Source organism: Chanos chanos, chromosome 11 (assembly GCF_902362185.1).
Source record: "Chanos chanos chromosome 11, fChaCha1.1, whole genome shotgun sequence".
In the NCBI taxonomy this organism is placed as follows: domain Eukaryota; kingdom Metazoa; phylum Chordata; class Actinopteri; order Gonorynchiformes; family Chanidae; genus Chanos; species Chanos chanos.
Genome location: NC_044505.1, coordinates 22288317 through 22306581, shown reverse-complemented (window position 1 = coordinate 22306581; position 18265 = coordinate 22288317). Strand labels below are relative to the sequence as shown.

Sequence of the window (18265 nt, the reverse complement as noted above, 5' to 3'; positions counted from 1 at the left end):
AAAAGAGAAAACTTCACAGAAAAAAAAAACAAAAAAAACCTCACATTCTGCTCACAGTTACTGACATAATAACAAGATTGGTTTTTACACACTGATACACCCCACAATATACAAGAATACTTATCTATTCTTGGGAGAAATCTCATCTTATGTATTTCTCATCAGTAAGTGTGATCATTTACAAGCAAAGTGTTGTTTTCTTGAGTCATGTTTGTCAAACTGTTCACCTTAATGTTCCCAGGTGGCATTGTGAATCCTCCAGTAAATCAGAGAGCAGCTTCACTCCTGTGTCTCCAGGGTCATTCCCTCTGAGATCCAGCTCTTTCAGGTGTGAGGGGTTTGATCTCAATGCTGAAGCCAGAGCAGCATATCCTTCCTCTGTGATATTACAGTCTGAAAGTCTGTAGATAGGATAGAGGTCTGGGTTTGTTTCTATGTAAATATTTAATAGGAATCACGGAGAACTAAAGATCTGCTCCGGATGTTTTGTGTAAAACACGCCATAATTAGTCAATGAATAAAGTACAGTACATATTTGTCATGAAGTTGATTTTTTCTGTCCTTTCCTGCAGTGCCATAAATCATCACACATGATGAACAATTTCATTTCTCAGTCATTTGATCACCCTGTAGTTATGAGACTAAATGTTCATCTGGGCACAGACCACACTACAGTGACAATTAGTTTTGTTAGACATCACTTCTAAATGATTATCAGCAGTGAATTGAGCCAAACAGACAACAGCCCCAAGATAAATAGAAGTAAAACAGCTGTATAAAATCAAAGATGCATTGTGACATTTTAAATTAGGTATGAATATATATATAATATAATATACAGAAATAACAGAGTTATATGTTGTACACAGCGATGGAAAGGTTGTATTTTATGTCATGCAAGCACACAGACATGATTTAGTCTGATTTGGGGATTTTAACAGACTGGGTCTGATTTATTTTATGCTGAGTTAAAACAGTCAGTAAGACACAGTGAAAGGTGAAGTGAAATGTAAAGCAGGTATTACTTCACCTTAGTTTTTCAAGTTGTTATCTTCATATCATTCATTTTATGCTTTGCACTATGTACCAACCCTGCCACTCCTCCCCATCCAGTACTCGAGACCTCGAGTTTTTCAGGAAAGGAGTACTCAAGATGTGAAATTATGTACTCGTACAACCCCTACTGACAGGGTAGATCAGGTAGATCAACTGAAGTAGCAGTGTTGCTCTGTTAGTTCTAAAAATTTCACTGGACCTAGTGACGTTAAGTGTTGAAATGAAGTAACAGAGTTGGATATTTTAAGATTCGTATTCTTGTTCTTATTTTTACTACTGTGGTCGAAACTCAGTAACTGAAACTGAAGTCTCAGTGTAGAGCAGTGGCATGTTCTTTCAATAATCATGTTACTCCTCCATTTCTCAGTGAATGTGTTGCTATTTCTGCTTGATGAATATATACCTCCCTCCAGTTTCTCTATTTTACAGTGCAGATTCTCTAGCAGCCAGCTTGGTTTTTAATCAATCAATCATGATTAAATTTACATGACCTCATGCTGATGTACTTTCACTAGAGCAACTGAGCAGCAAAAGACTTATGAAAGAGAAAGCACAGAATCTTGGCAACCATTTTGCATGCTTACTAACTACTTTTATCATACTATTTTGGCTGTTAAACAAATCTCCTTTTTGGTATGCTTAAAGACTTTAGATATCAGACAGAACACATTTTGTTGACATTACATGGTTACACACAGAATTTACAGAGGAGGAGTGTATTTTATGGCAGATATGACCTCACCTCAGTGTCTCTACTTTACAGTCTTCATTCTTCAGTCCAGCACAGAGCAGCTTCACTCCTGAATCCTGCAGATTATTCTTACTCAGGTCCAGTTGTCTCAGACTGGAGGAGTCTGAGCTGAGAACTGTGGCTAACTCTGAACAGATTCCCTCTGTTAGGTTACATTCATTCAGCCTGAAATTTAAATAACAACAGAAATATCAGCATCCCACTGTCCTAAAAAAAGTAAAAGAACATGTAGTTGTGAGTACAATCAGTATTATACAAAACAGTAAATGAGCTGGTGTTACAAGCATTATCGCTGGGAGAGTTTATCTCAGCCTGTGGTTGAAAGCTGTTGTCTCCTGCAGACGTTTTTATTCTTATTCTTATTGTTACTTCTGTGATCTTGTCCACTGTGTAAACCAGGTGGATGAACCAAGACAACAACAGTTTTCAGTTGTTAATAACTAATTAATAACTGTTAATAACAATTGTTTAACTGAAGTCTGAATGTAGAGCAGAATAATTTGTTGCTGTTCAACGTTTGCTTGTTTTCTCAACAGAGGCAGTAGCATGTTCTTTTAATAATCATGTGATTCCTCCATTTCTGAATGAATTTGTAGCTATTATATATCCCATATGCACTAGAATTCTGTTCTGAAAGTGGTGTCAAACACCCCAGTAATACTAGCATGGGGAGTGTTGGTATCTAACAATATCTGTATCTCCCCTTCTGTGAAACCACACAGGAGTCACTTGGTTTTAGCCCGGCTCAGCTGGTTTTTGGGCACACTGTGCGTGGCCCACTGCATTTGCCCAGTCCCATGCACAACATTTGAGACTGTGTGAGCTCATTCAGGGAGAGGTTGCATACCGCTTGTGAGCTGGCATGCAGTTCCCTTTATGTTGTGCGGTCTAAAATGAAGCAAATTTATGATAAGAAAGCTCTCCGTCGCAATTTTAAACCAGGTGATCATGTTTTGGTTTTATTGCCCATTGTTGGAGCCAGTCTTCAGGCAAAGTTTTGTGGTCCTTATGAGACTGAAAGAAAATTGAGTGACACAGACTATGTGATTAAAATGCCTGACAGGAAGAAAAGGTCCCGTGTGTGTCGTATCAACATGTTGAAGTCGTATTTTATTCGTAATGACTCTGATGTGTCTGTGTGCTCTGTGCCAGGTGTCTCCTCTGTGGTGACGGTGGTGTCACCGTCTTATAGTCCCGAGGAGGACGGGTTGCGTGAGCAGCCAATTCCGAGTCAATTCCGAGTGTTCGTTTGGAGAACTCCAAAATTCTTGAAAATCTAGAGGGACAGTTGTCTTACTTGTCCGAGCTGGAAAAGGGTGATATTTGCCATTTGATTCGCTCCCACATATCGCTATTTGGTGATACTCCCACCCACACTACCGTCTTGCAGCATGACATAGATGTTGGCGACCATAAGCCCATTAAGCAACACGCATACCGCGTCAACCCGGTAGCGCGTGCTGCTATGCAGAGGGAGGTTGAGTATCTTTTAGAAAATGGCTTTGCTGTGCCAAGTTCCAGCCCCTGGAGCTCACCTTCGCTGCTGGTCCCAAAATCTGACCAAAACCTTCGCTTCTGCACTGATTACCGCAAAGTGAATGCCGTGACTAAGCCAGACTCCTTTCCTCTCCCACGCATGGATGATTGCGTAGATCGTGTAGGGTCAGCGAAATATGTGACTAAGCTAGACTTATTGAAAGGATATTGGCAGGCGCCTCTTTCACCTCGGGCATCCAGGATCTCAGTTTTTGTCACCCCCGATAATTTCCTTCAATATTCTGTCATTCCGTTTGGGTTACGAAACGCTCCTGCCACTTTCCAAAGGCTGATGAGTGCGGTTCTGTCTGGTGTTAAAAACTGTGAGGCATACCTAGACGACATCGTGGCTTATTTCTCCACCTGGCCTGAGCATTTAGATGCTTTGCGAGAGATATTCAGGCGCATAACAAGTGCCTCTTTGACTTTGAATCTGGCGGTAAGGCGGTAGTCACCTATTTAGGAAAACAAGTAAGGTAGGGGCAGGTGCGGCCTCTGTAAGCCAAGGTCCAGGTAATTTTAGACTTCCCTGTGCCAGAGACGCGGCAACAACTCCGCCGGTTTCTGGGAATGTCCGGGTATTATCGTGGCTTCTGCAAGAATTTCGCTAGTGTGGTTAGACCACTGACTAGCTTGGTTAGCCCAGCTAAGCGATTCGTTTGGACTGCTGAGTGTCAAGACTCATTTAATTCCGCCACTTCTTTGCAGTGCACCTGTGCTGGTTGCACCTGATTTTACCTGTGCTTTTAAGATGGAAGTAGATGCCAGTGCCTATGGTGCCGGTGCTGTTCTGCTACAGGAAGGTGACCAGAGTATCGATCATCCCGCTTGTTATTTTTCCAAGAAATTTAATAAACATCAAATGAATTACAGCACAATCGAAAAGGAGGCCCTGGCATTGCTTTTAGCACTACAGCATTTTGAAGTATATGTTGGTTCAAGCTCAACACCAGTTTTAATATATTCAGACCACAATCCCCTAGTGTTCTTATTCCGCATGCGCAATAACAAACAGCGTCTTATGCGCTGGTCATTGTTGTTACAGGATTTTAACATTGAAATTCGCCATATGAAAGGAACTGAAAACATTGTGGCTGATACAATGTCACGTGTTGGGTTTTAAGTATCAAACAGTGGGATGTTTGATTTTAGGTGGGGGGGTGTTATGACCCTGAGTCATAAGTGTGTATTGTTTTGGGTGCTGCTGTTTTTCTCCCCCTGCCTGTGTGTGGTGCTGTTTCCTCCCCTGTCTGGTGTGTTTTCCCCGTATGTCTCTCTGTCTCTTTAATGTGTTGGTTTGCAGGTGGCGGTTGGGTATTGGCCCACATCCTGACGGTGCCTGTTTTAAAAACATGTTGCCTCCTGATGCCAGTTGCCCCCCTGTTTTTCCTGGCCAATTTGACCGTGTCTTTTCGTTGTGTTTTCCGATAACTCGTTTTGTGTATTTTTCAGGGATATTCATTGTATAGAGTGTAAATCTATATTTGTGTTTTTGTGATCTTCGTTGGGTATAGAGTCTGACAGATGTTCGTTGTATATATTGTAAATAATTTCGTTTGAACAGTCCGGGTAGTTGTAGGGGGTGTGAAACCAGTTTTGTTTGTTCTTCTTTTCTCCTGTTTTTTCGTTAGGGAGTTGGGAAGAATTCTGTATTTTCTTTTTCTTTTATTTTTGGGAGGTAGTTTATTTAGTTTGTAAATTATAGATTGTTTTGGTTGTTGTTTTGGCCGCGCTCACCCCCGACGCTCTTCACTACCACCTTTGTAAATAAATCACTTTTTGGACTGTATTCGCTGGCACGGGTCATCACTGGGAAAAGGGAAAGGGGAGTCACTTTTATGTTATGCTCGGTACCCCCTAGGCTGGGCGTAACAATGACACTTCTATTGTATGGCTGTAGGACCTGTAGCCCAGCAGGAATGACTCTTTAAAAACTGTGAAACTGGTCACTGCTGGCAGTATTTAACCACTGCTTTGTATTGTTCATACTGCATATGAGACTTCAACACCTTAATTCCCAGTGTGACTAGTTTTATCATTTTGTTACAAATGATGCTGCAGGTTTTGTGTTCATTCCCTTTTGGCTTCATTGAAGCAGCAGCCTTGGTTTTTATCAACCGGTCATGGTTAAATTTACATTTCCACATATTGATATATTTTCAGGAGAACAACTAAGGAAAAAGAGGCTTCTGGGAAAAAGCATAGTTGGCTCATCAAAGATGGAATCTTGGCAACCCCTTTGCATGCTTACTAACTACTTTTATAGTACTATTTTCCTTTTTGGTATGCGTACAGCCCACAGATATCAGACAGACTGCATTTTGGTGGCATTTCATGGTTACGTACATAATTTACAGAGGAAAAGTGTATTTTATGGCAGGTATGACCTTACCTCAGTATCTCTAGTTTACAGTGTGGATTCTTCAGTCCAGCACAGAGCAGCTTCACTCCTGAATCCTGCAGATTATTCTTACTCAGGTCCAGTTCTCTCAGACTGGAGGAGTCTGAGCTGAGAACTGTGGCTAACTCTGAACAGATTTCCTCTGTTAGGTTACATTCACTGAGTCTGAAATTTAAATAACAACACAAATATCAGTATTCCCCTGTCCTACACAAGTAAAATACCATGTAGTTCTGAGTACAATCAGTATTATACAAAACATGGTCAATGAGCTGGTGTTACAAGCATTATCACTGGGAGAGTTTAAGCTGTTGTCTCCTGCAGACGTTCTTATTCTTTTTCTTATTCTTATTCTTACTTCTGTGATCTTGTCCACTGTGTAAACCAGGTGGATGAACCAAGACAACAACAGTTTTCAGTTGTTAATAACTAATTAATAACTATTAATAACTTATTAATAAGTTAATAACAATCGTTTAACTGAAGTCTGAATGTAGAGCAGAATAATTTGTTGCTGTTCAACGTTTGCTTGTTTTCTCAACAGAGGCAGTAGCATGTTCTTTTAATAATCATGTGATTCCTCCATTTCTGAATGAATTTGTAGCTATTATATATCCCATATGCACTAGAATTCTGTTCTGAAAGTGGTGTCAAACACCCCAGTAATACTAGCATGGGGAGTGTTGGTATCTAACAATATCTGTATCTCCCCTTCTAATGACACTTCTATTGTATGACTGTAGGACCTGTAGCCCAGCAGAAATGACTCTTTAAAAACTGTGAAACTAGTCACTGCTGGCAGTATTTAACCACTGCTTTGTATTTTTCACACTGCATAGGAGACTTCAACCCCTTAATTCCCAATGTGACAAGTTTTATTATTTTGTAACAAATGATGCTACAGGTTTTGTGCTCATTCCCTTTTGGCTGCATTGAAGCAGCAAGCTTGGTTTTTATGAACCAGTCATGGTTAGATTTACATTTCCACATACTGACATATTTTCACCAGAAAAACTGAGGAGAAAAAGGCTTCTGGGGGAAATGGAGCATTGTTGGCTCATCAAAGATGGACTCTTGGCAACCATTTTGCATGCTTGCTATCTGCTTTTATACTACTATTATACCGGCTGTTAAACAAATTTCCTTTTTGGTATACTTATAGTCTTCAGATATCAGACAGAATACATATTGGTAGCATTATATGGTTACATGCATAATTTACAGAAGAAAGGTCTATTTTATGGCAGATATGACCTCACCTCAGTGTCTCTAGTTTACAGTGTGGATTCTCCAGTCCAGCACAGAGCAACTTCACTCCTGAATCCTGCAGATTATTCTTACTCAGGTCCAGTTGTCTGAGACTGGAGGAGTCTGAGCTGAGAACTGTGGCTAACTCTGAACAGATTCCCTCTGTTAGGTTACATTCATTCAGCCTGAAATTTAAATAACAACACAAATATCAGCATCCCACTGTCCTAAAAAAAGTAAAAGAACATGTAGTTGTGAGTACAATCAGTATTATACATATATATTGTCAATGTACTGGTGTTATAAACACTATCACTGGGAGAGTTTATGTCAGCCTGTGGTTGAGAGCTGCTGTCTCCTGCAGACAGTCTTATTCTTATTCTTATTCTTATTCTTATTCTTATTCTTATTCTTATTATTGCTATTGTTGTAATACATTTCTTTGTGTTGAGTTTAGAACTCTGTGCTGGTGAATGCAAAGTTCTCATTAAGCTCCACATCATCAGTACATGAGGTATTATTATGCTGGAAGGTGCATATTTGCATATATCACACAGTCGACTTTTTGTCTGAAATAAAGGTGCCACATGGTGTTTGATACAATAGTATTATATGGACTCAAGTATTGTAACAGAATTAAAATTGTGACACATTAAACATAATCAATTCGCATCATCCTGTCCGTAATAATTCATCACGAAAGAAAATTTCAGTTTAATATCTGTCTGATACTGCTGAAGAAAATGCTCACTTATTTCTCATTTTTCTATGTCTGTGTTCTAACCTTAAAGTAAATTAGTGGAGAGATCATGTCCTACACTGTCTTAGGGAAGACTCGCTGTTTTTATCTGGCGATATATGTATATTCAAATGCAGCTATCACAGTCAGTGGATTGATTTACAACCCTGTCTGTAAGGTCAGAACACAATGATGTGATAGATGGAAAGATGGAGAGATATCTATTACATTTTTGGTCAGATGCTCTATGTTTTATAAAATTCCTGTAGCAATGTCAACACTAGCACAAACATAACAGAGCATCATGAAAAAGTTCACTTCTCATGTGTGTGAACAAACAATCTTTACTCACAGAGCGGTTCTGGAGGCTTTGACCACTGGCAGCAGCCTCAGAAGACACTCCTCTGATCTGATGAACTTCTTCAGGTCAAACACATCCAGCGCCTCCTCTGATGTCAGTAACACAAAGACTAGAGCTGACCACTGAGCAGGAGAGAGCTCAGCTCTGGAGAGATTTCCTGAGCTCAGGTAGCTTTGGATCTCCTCCACTAGAGAATGATCATTCAGTTCATTCAGACAGTGAAAGAGATTGATGGATCTCTCTGAGGATGGACTCTCCCTGATCTTCTCCTTAATGTATTGGGCTGTTTCCATATTGTTCTCTGATAAGAGTACGGTTTGTGTCAGTGAGAGCAACTGAGATTGTAAAAGAGTCTGATTGGACTCAAGCGAGAGGCCAAGGAGGAAGCGGAGGAAAAGGTCGAACTGTCCATTCTCATTCTGTAAGGCCTTATCCACCGCACTCTTGTGTAACATAAAAAGCGGTATTTTTTTTTTGAAGATTGACCAAGTCCTAGTAAAGAAGGACTGCTCTTGGGAGATCATGTTGGTATTGCTGATTATGTATTCCAAAAATACATACAAAGCAGCAAGAAACTCCTGAAGGCTTAAATGTGTAAAGCAGTACATTTCCTCCTGGTACAGCCCTGACTCCTCTCTAAAGATCTGGGTGCACACGCCTGAGTACACTGACGCTTCCCTAACATCAATACCACACTCTCTCAGATCTTCCTCATAGAAGATCAGATTACCCTTTATCAGTTGTTGAAAAGCCAGTTTTCCCAGAGACAGAATGATCTCTTCATTACGTTGTGGATCCACCTCATTATCTCCGACATATTTATGATCCCTTTGTTTGGTCTGAAAGATCAGGAAGTGTGTATACATTTGAGTTAGAGTCTTTGGAATCTCACCAGTCTCTGTCTCTACCAACATACTCTGTAGAACAGTGGCTGAAATCCAACAGAAGACTGGTATGTGACACATGATGTAGAGACTCCTTGATTTCCTCATGTGCATTATGATTCTGTTGGCGAGGCTCACATCACTGATTCTATTCCTGAAATACTCCTCCTTCTGTGGGTCATTAAACCCTCGTACCTCTGTCACCTGGTCAACACACTCAGGAGGGATGAGGCTGGCTGCTGCTGGTCTGGAGGTTATCCAAAGGAGAGCAGAGGGAAGCAGTTTCCCCTTAATGAGGTTTGTCAGCAGAACATCCACTGAAGTAGATTCTGTCACACAAGACCTTGGCTCAGTTTTCTGGAAATCGAGAGGAAGTCGACACTCATCCAGACCATCAAAGATGAATAAGACTTTGTTTCCTTTCGTTTCCACAAGAATTTGATGAAGGTCATCCCTCAGGCTATGTTTACCCTCTGTGTTGACTTCATTATGATCAGAGAATCTCAGTCCAGTTGCTCCTGTGAAAAAACGATGAATAAGATCCATCAGACTGAATGTTTTCTCCTTTATCAAGTTCAGTTCTCGAAAAGGAAGTGGAAATATGAACTTAATATCCTGATTAGCTTTCCCTTCTGCCCAGTCCAGAATGAACTTCTGCACAGTGACTGTTTTTCCAATGCCAGCGACTCCCTTTGTCAGCACAGTTCTTATGGGTTTGTCTTGTCCAGTGAAGGCTTTAAAGATATCGGTGCAGTGTATTGCAGTGTCTTGTGTTTGTTGTCTCCTGGATGCTGCCTCGATCTGTCTGACTTCGTGTTCATTATTGATCTCTCCCATTCCGCCCTCTGTGATGTAAAGCTCTGTGTAGATCTTGTTGAGGAGTGTGGGGTTTCCTTGCTTTGCTATTCCTTCATGTAAACACTCATATTTCTTCTTCAGATTTGACTTGAGTTCACTCTGATAATTCACAATCAGCTCATCTGTTTTCCAGTTAAACAAATAATTAATCACAGTGAGACTACTGAAATGTACATACTAGAACATATTAGATATGGAGTGGACACACTGTCTCTTTAGCATGACTGTAATACTAAAGGATAAATAATGAATAAATAAATCAAATTATAAAAAACAATAAAGGCCACTAGCTTTAGACACACACACACACAAATATACCCTAACTATTCAAACAAAAATCCACAACTCACACTGCTCAAACAATTTAAAATCAGCATTCCTCTGCTCACCATCTTTACTGATCACCTCATGTGACTTTTTGCTTGCACTCTGTATTATTACACATGTATTACACTGTTACGTGTTTTAAAAGATTATCAAGGGCCATTAGTATGACATATCAAAATCTGGCCATTAGTATGACATATAATCTGAAGTCCCAGATGTCTTACTCTTTTCCAGTGTGTCAGCGAGGTCACTGTGGTTCATGTTCCTCAGGAAGTTCAGTGTGATCTTCAGAACTCCCTCTCTGGCACTGATCTCATCCTCCTTCAGACCCCCAAAACATTCTGACATTTCCTCAGTCAGAAGGTTCTTCAGTCTTTTCAGTTCATTCTTCACAAAGGTGATGATTTTGCTCTCAAGTGTCTGAAAATAAAAATAAGGTGGTCACTCTCAAAATAAATGTAGATTAACAGTCATTTTTGTATCAGAGAATAGGTCATTGCCATAGTATAGTCTACAGTCGATACCAGCCGCAAGTGGATATCAGTAGGGTCCAAGCAATTCAGGTAAAAAGAGTAAAAAGGTCAAAATTTAAAACCTACAAAGACTAATGGATCAATTTTCATATGAACAGCTATTATACACACCCGACACAATCCTGCAAAGTGTCATGATAAATCATAGCAAAGGTAGTTTAAGGGCTGCTAAAATTTGATTGGCTGATGGCAGGCAACTGTTTTTAGCTATGACCTTATCCATGAAAATTTTACTTCAACTTTTGACCAAGACAGTGTAGGGGTTGTCAGGCCCGTAGACCCTATTACCCATAATTCCCTGCTCGACTGCATGGGTAATCTGTACCCATCTTCTCAGATTTCACTGTAACGGTATTGGATACAGCAATGGAGCCAGATACCAGATACAGTGATGACGCAATTTTCGCCATAAAACCGCAGAAAATTCCAAAGTCTTTCTCTTTCCAGCTTTTCAATTCTGCAACTCACTAGCAGCGGCTCGCTCTAGCAGCAGCTCGCTAGCAGCGGGTGTCTATTTTCTCTGCCGAAGAAAAGGACAAAGTAACAACGTAGTGAGATATTTGTACAGCCAAAGTCTAATGTACTTTCTCTCGCGCAGTTGCAACTTTAACTTCTACCGGCTAGTTACACTGTAACGCACACAGTTTTCGACGGAAGAAAAGGCGACCGGATCCCTTTTTATTTCTTTAAACGTCGATTAACTAAATCAAGAACCCTTAAAGATCATCGGACAAGTAACGGAGCCCTGAAGATCTTCAAGTGACAAGGAAAGGAACTTCTCCCTGGACCTGCGAATCGCACTGCTCATCAGGCCACCAGAGGCACACCTTCGGTCGCCACGCAATGAGCTATTCCAAGTAAGGCTGGCATCTGGGCACACTTTAGTATTAAGATTATATGCAGTTAACGTGAAGGAAGTGTTGTTATTTGAATTCTTTTATGATTTAAATGTACACACTGTATTTCACGTACAATGCGGTTTTTAGCCGTTTGCTATTTTCTTTTGGTTACAACTAATGAAGGATAGATCTGGCACAGCCTCTCTCCAAAGAACTCCTCCCTCTCTCTTCAGTGCGCAGCTGGGCACACGCCCACATACACGCACGCGCGCTCTCTCTCTCTCACACACACACACACACACACACACACACACACACTCACTCATCTCTGGTCTAACACTCATTCAGTCCTACACTGAATGCCTGTACATAGACTCATCACCAATTTAGTACCATTTACACCTTGATCATTCTATTTGCTGCTGATTATTGATTGTACCATATTAGTATTAGTTTGCCAAGTAGTATTGATTATGTTAATAAATAGTATCTTTGAAATAAACTGTCCTGTCTGTTTCTGCTGCAGTATCCACTGAATGCCAACCTCTACCATCAAAGTACTCCCAATTACCTCCATCAATTAGACCTCATAATATCAATAGAGACTATACCCAAAAATTTAGTTAATGGGCGAATGGCAGCCATCACAGACAAAAGGGGAATTTAGCATTAACACCTTGATTCTGATTTGCATCAAGCAACATTGTAAACCTATTGTCTGTCTGCTTCATGGTATAAAAGGCTGATCACGGTAACAGTTCTCTGAGTTAAGCTTCAGCGCAGGCAGACATGCTGCCGGATTCCACCACCACCGAATAAAGCTTTTCTCCAAGCGCGCTTTTGCTCCGGTTCGTTTACTTGTAAAATCACAAGAAAATCCAACACGGCTGCTTGAGCAATAAACTTGGCCTTGTAGCCATTATTAGGAGTCTTGAACAAGACACAGCCTTAAAAGTTTGAACTTGATTGGGCAAGAGGTTTAGGATTTATGAGCATTTGTTTGCTATAGCACCACCTTTTTTACGAATTTACACCAGTTTTTGTTGGGTTAAGCCATATGACGTATAGATGTCATATTTCAGGTTTTGTGATGACTGGGCATTGCATTCAGGAGTTAAAACTTATTATATCAATTGAGACCACAAAAGATACTGGTGCAAAACTGTCTAGGAGGAGATACATTTTAAAGGTTTTACAAAAAATTCAAAATGACAGAACATTCATTATGGCAAAACACATTGGTCCAATTGTCTTTTTGTCCATAGGGAGCCAAGGAATCTGGGGAAAAAGAATTTTGAGTCTAGACCAAAGGATTCAAGAGTTACAGATCAAAACGTGGTTTGGCTTGTTATAGCGCCACTATGTGGTCATTCAGGGTACGCTTTCTAACCTGAGGAGGGGGTGACCATAGGAACCTAGGTGCCGACTTTGGTAGGTCTAACCTATACAGTTTTTGCTGTGCAAACAGTTTTAGGGCAGAATTATAATGATAATAATAATAATAATAATAATAATAATAATAATAATAATAATAATAATAATAATAATAATAATAATAATAATAATAATAATAACAATATTTAAAAATCAGAACAAACCCGATAGGGTTCCAGCAGTTTCACATTGCTATAGTATAGTCAGTGAGTTTCAGGAGGCATCTCTCTATCACACCGTACCATTAACCTTCCTGCTGAATACACTTACAGCCCTGATCCAACGCACATCTTTATTCCCTACCACTTTTCCAGCATAGACATAACATTGACATGTGCCCCCCAAGTCTTCTGTGCTGTGATTGGTCCGTGCTCACATAATCTGGATAAGGATCAAGTGTGTTACATTAGCACTGCAAACAAATCCTGCAAGAACAACCAAATCACTAGGAATAAAATTGGGTAACCCAGATTTGAAATAAGTATCACGCTTGCTGATAAAGCAGCCCTAACCCATAAAGTAAAGTCCCACCTCAAATATGGAGATTAAGCCTTTTGGTTGACTCTGGACAGCCTGAACACGGGAAATCTCTGACTGTGTTTCCTGTTCTTGGATCCTGCAGTGAAAATGTGAGGAGAAAACACTTCAACATGCCTTTAAGATAGCTTCATTTACAAATTAAGTGAGAAATTCCTTCGTTCTACTATTTAATTACAGACAAACAGATGCTACATATCAAATTTACACCATTAATAAAATAATGAATCAATATACAGTACACACACTGTCTGTCCCTCTGTTAAACAGCTCATTAAATCCACACATGGATCATATGACATTGGACCAGTCGACACTGAGGGATGTCCTTCTGTCTCTTTCACTGGAGTCAATCATCGCAAACACATACTGTTTACTCCTAATACAGCTTCATGATTTAGCTTAACAGTGAACTACTAGGCATTCCCTCTACTGAAATAAAGACAAGTTTAAAGTTTTTACACTGCTTTAAAAACTTAGTTGCCTACGTTTAACAGTTAATGAAAGGTTTACAGTAATTTTTTATGGATGAGAAAAGCTTTGATCAGCCAGTGATTTAATGTGTGATAGTGTGTGAACTAAGCCCACAATGAGTGTGTCTCAATAGATCTGCAACACAGGCAATAACAAACCTGGTAATCTCAATAAATTATGTTTCTGAAAACTGAAATAAGTGAAGTGAAATTATTTGATTTTGAAGAGTTTAAAATGATATAGGTTCAGATGATACATTACCAATTACAAGCTTTCTATATTTTGTAACAGTCAACTGTAAAACTGAAATACATTGCTACCGCAGGTCAGTCAGTTAACCCTCCTCCTCCATAAACAAGCAGATTCCAAACATGATTAATTAGTGAATTTGGGGATTGAAATTTACAGTCGCACTAACTAGACCTCTGTACTGACATAAATTACATCGTAATAATGACCTTTGGGGTCCAGGGAAATCTCCCCCTCTGAAGCCGCGTGGCTCATCTTTAGACCTGTCACTCTTCATGGACACACAGCTGGGTATGTGTGAGTCTGATCTCTCCTGCTCAACACTGTGGAAAATAAATAGAATAACAGCTTATCTGTGAGAGTGACACATAAATACTCCTGTCCCTCCCTTAATCACTTGCAAAGTCTTTGAATTGCCTCGGTTAAAGTTCTTTTACCTTGCATTGTCTAGTTAACCTGTTTAAAGTGCCTTATGATGCTGTACGATAAAATGTCCTCCTGAGCCCAGTTCCCGTTCCTAAGACAAGTCAGTTCCTTTGGCTGATAAACCTCACTCATGAGTCTAAGGAACCGAGCCTTTATCTAGTCCTGTTTCTATGTTCTTAATATTGTCTTTGTCAGCCTTTTTTCAGCCTTTTAACCCGCTGTTCAACTGCTTTGAATGTCGAATAAAGACTCTGCATTTTGCACGTGCGTCCAGTTTCCTGACCCCCTCCTGACAACAATACACAGTTCAGACACAGTCGCCAGACTCCACATTAACACTGTCTCATGGATCCATGGGGTAAAAGTGGATTTCTAAACTCTTTTTCTAAACTGGGCACCACCTACTGCTGCATTTTCAGTCTTCTCTAGGAAATGAGTCACATGTGGACTGTATGAATAAGAAACGTAATGTCTCAGATCAGCTTAAGAACAAGTTTCTTTGAAAAACTAAACTATTGAAAATGAAATTACTTCTTTTGATTTTGATAAGTTAAAAATCCTATGGTTTCAGTAAATACACAGAATTCACACACTGTGTGACAGTTTTTCACCTTTGAGGTTTGAATACATTGCTACCACAGCTCTAGTTTCTCTGTTTAAATGTGGAGAGTCAGTTAACCCGCCTCCTCCATACACAAAAAGTTTCCAGACATGCTCGGTTACTGAATTTGGGGGTTACAACTCGCAGTCGCACTACCTAGACCTTTGTACTGACATAAATTACATCATAATAATGACCTTTGGGGTCCAGGGAAATCTCCCTCTCTGAAGTTGCATGGCTCTCCTTCTTTAGACCGATCACTCTTCATGGACACACAGCTGGGTACAGGTGACTCTGATCTCTCCTGCTCAACACTGTGGAAATTAAACAGAGGAACACTTTATCTGTGAGAGTGACACATAAATAAACACAAAATGAAAATGATTTAAACACAGCTCATCATGCACCAACAAAGAGGAAAACGTGATCATCAATACATATAAATCTAACTACTCTCTGTTACTCACTCATCGTCTAAGCTGCTTATCCTAATTAGGGTCATGGGGGCTGCTGGAGCCTATCCCAGTGTTCATTGGGTGAAAGGCAGGGGAACACCTGGGACAGGTTGCCAGTCCATCACAAGGCAGACACACAGATAAACACAATCACACACACCCAAGGACAGTTTAGTATCTCCAATTTGGCAAGACACCCACATGCAATCTCCACATAGAAAGGACCCTGGCCGCCCGGCCAGGAATCAAACCCAAGACCTTCTTGCTGTGAGGCAACAGCACTACCCACTACACCACTGTGTGTCCTAAATCTGACTAAATTAGTTTTAAAAAATAGAAATTTTACACTCTGGATCCACCCAGCAGCTCCCTCTGCTCATGATTGTCATAATCCCAGTCAAAACATCCCACACAAACACTTCATTTAAAAAGTTGGTTACTGTACTGAGAATATTTGTGGCCATTGTAAATGGTTATTTCACCCTAGGGAGGTCAAACAAGAGACAGTTTCCTTGTAGATAGTACAGTACAGCTGTCATTCATTAAATTTGGTTTTAGTTTGTATACATACCCCTGTCCCTCCCTTTATCGTCTGTGAATTGTTTGAATTGCCTCGGTTGGCACTGGTTACCTGGCATTGTCTAGTTAACCTGTTTAAAGTGCTTTATGATGCTGTATGATAAAATGTCCTCCTGAGCTCAGTTCCTGTTCCTAAGACAAGTCAGTTCCTCGGGCTGACAAACCTCACTCGCAAGGATAACAGAGCCTTTATCTAGTCCTGTCTCTATATTCCTAAGCCTGTCTTTGTCAGCCTTTTTTCAGCCTTTTTTCAGCCTTTTTACGCGCTGCTCAACCACTTTGAATCTTGAATAAAGGCTCTGCGTTTTGCACATGCATCCAGTTTCCTGATCCCCTCCTGACAACAATACACAGTTCAGACACAGTCGCCAGACTCCACATTAACCCTATCTCATGGATCCACTACAGCACCAGTGTCACATGAAAATTAAAGTTGACAACAGAAAGTAAATTGTAACATCAATCTGTATCTCTTTCTTTATGCATCCAATTGTTTATCAGTTAAACACAGCTCACCTCTCAGTTTCACAGTACTCCTCAGACAGACTGATTTTAGAGGCAGGAACCTCTTTATCACATGATCCTGAGAGACTCATTTTAGAGCCAGTGTCTCTTTCCTGATTCTTCTCAAAGAGCTGATTTTCAGAGTCAGGAATCCTTTTCTCCTTCATGTCAATATCCTCATTATAGAAGAGGACTCTCTTCAAGGGGGTTTCACAGAAATCCATAAGCTCTGAGCACACTCAGCACACCTGTAGAACACACAGAGAGGGGGGAGGGGGGTCACTACAGTGTTATTCATTTTAGATTTCTCTCCATATGTAAACAAACATTCATACAGATAGAAATATGGAATTCGTGGTACATGTGAAATTTATAAAAGATTTTTCTGTATATGTTAATCTCATAGTAATGTTTTTACACGTGATTGCATGGGAAATACATTCCTGATTACCGAGAGACACAGTTTAGTTAGTAAATGACTGTAATAAGATTTTAGAATTATCTGTAATTATGTGACTGTTTGCCTATTCCTTCCTGAAATCAAATAAGATTTACTGTCATTACAATTCCCTTTAATTCATCCATTCCAAAGGACTGGGTCGTAACCCGCAGGTGGGTCGGACGAGATTTTATGTGGGTCGCTAAATACATTTGCAGAATTTCTTCCGTATTCTTTTACTTAATATTTATATCTGCTGTACACCTTTGAGCCACATGAGGGAGCTCAATTTTTTTTTACCACCCCCCACGGTTTCCGCCACAGTTCCGCTACATTCTGCAGCCAACCACAAGAGATGAATTTTTGGCTAATAAAACAGAAAGACCCAGCGACAGACCAGACTACAGCTAATGTTAGTCAAATTGCCGCCAGTATAGCCGATTAACTCCGCCTAGATGTGCTTATTTTGTCTCGTTTACAAAGTATTTAAAATGTGTATCTTGTTTTACTGATGAGAGGGAATGAAAATAATGAGATAACCTGTTAACCCCGCCTGAATGCATTTATTTGGTCTCATTTATAAAGTAGGTTATGTAATATGTGTATATGTTTTCAGTAACACGTGCATTATAAAAAAAGTTGTGATTTATCAAACGCATATTTCTTCGAAGTGGCTGGTTTAACCATTCAAGATAAAATAAGGTGATTCGGAAATGGCAGTAAAAATGGTCAGGAACGTTCATTTATGCACAAATTCGCGCTTCTCGCGATTTATAGATAAGGCCTATTGTGAATTGGGTCGCGTTTGTTTGTCACTTTTAAAAAGTGGATCCCCATAAAAAAAAGTGGGAAACACTGCTTTAAACAGTATTTTTAAATACACCTTAGCATTAACAGATAATATAAGCGTGTTTAAAACGTCCCCAACAGAATGCCACAATTTGGACTGAATATTTTATAATTACAACGTAACATTTTACGGTGTGACTTCAGGGCACTGAGTAAGAGAGAGAGAATGGTGAAAGAAAGTTTAA

The 18265-nt window shown here is 39.9% G+C and overlaps 1 protein-coding gene and 1 pseudogene across 1 annotated transcript in view; one reads left to right on the top strand and one right to left on the bottom strand.

Moving 5' to 3' along the window:
- LOC115824127 (NACHT, LRR and PYD domains-containing protein 3-like) overlaps window positions 1–17016 on the bottom strand; it is a 30320-nt pseudogene extending 13304 nt beyond the window's left edge.
- The window catches only part of LOC115823847 (NACHT, LRR and PYD domains-containing protein 3-like), a 704547-nt gene that overhangs the window by 119789 nt on the left and 566493 nt on the right, over window positions 1–18265 (top strand). The gene's annotated exons all lie outside the window — the stretch shown is intronic.